We start from the raw sequence: 506 nt of genomic DNA on the forward strand, positions 1-506 counted from the left end.
GAAGCTCAACCGCAACACGGACGATATTCGTAATTGTTGATGTAATAAGGATCCACTTTAAACCAGACAGAGCAGTCAAAGCAGTGGACTTTTCCGGGTGAACGTGCGTCAAAGAAGGCCAATATGGTTATGACTGCCGCCACCAAGGTAATGGCGACAGTTTTTTTTTTTTTTTGAAACTTACTCCAATTTATTGCACAAAATTGAAATTGATTTAGACTATTGTTTGGAAGGGAATCAACCAACCAGAAAAAAACTGAATTATGTAGAGCTAAAGATGTTTTTTTAGCCGAAAAAAAGATTGCTTTTTTTAGCCGAAAAAATATCTTTATTTCAAAAGGCCTCTGACTTACTAAATTGCCCTCGTACATACATACCTACATTAAAAACGTAAACGGTTATTTTTATAAATGATATTCTCCTTGTAGTTGAGAAAATAGTGAATAATAAAATAAAGCTGAAAAAGTGATAAAAACTATTTACTATTTGGTATTGCGGTTTTTTTT

The sequence above is a fragment of the Rhagoletis pomonella genome, unplaced genomic scaffold, assembly GCF_013731165.1.
Source record: "Rhagoletis pomonella isolate Grant_MI unplaced genomic scaffold, Rhpom_1.0 Rhpom_scaffold_00004, whole genome shotgun sequence".
Classification (NCBI taxonomy): Eukaryota; Metazoa; Arthropoda; class Insecta; order Diptera; family Tephritidae; genus Rhagoletis; species Rhagoletis pomonella.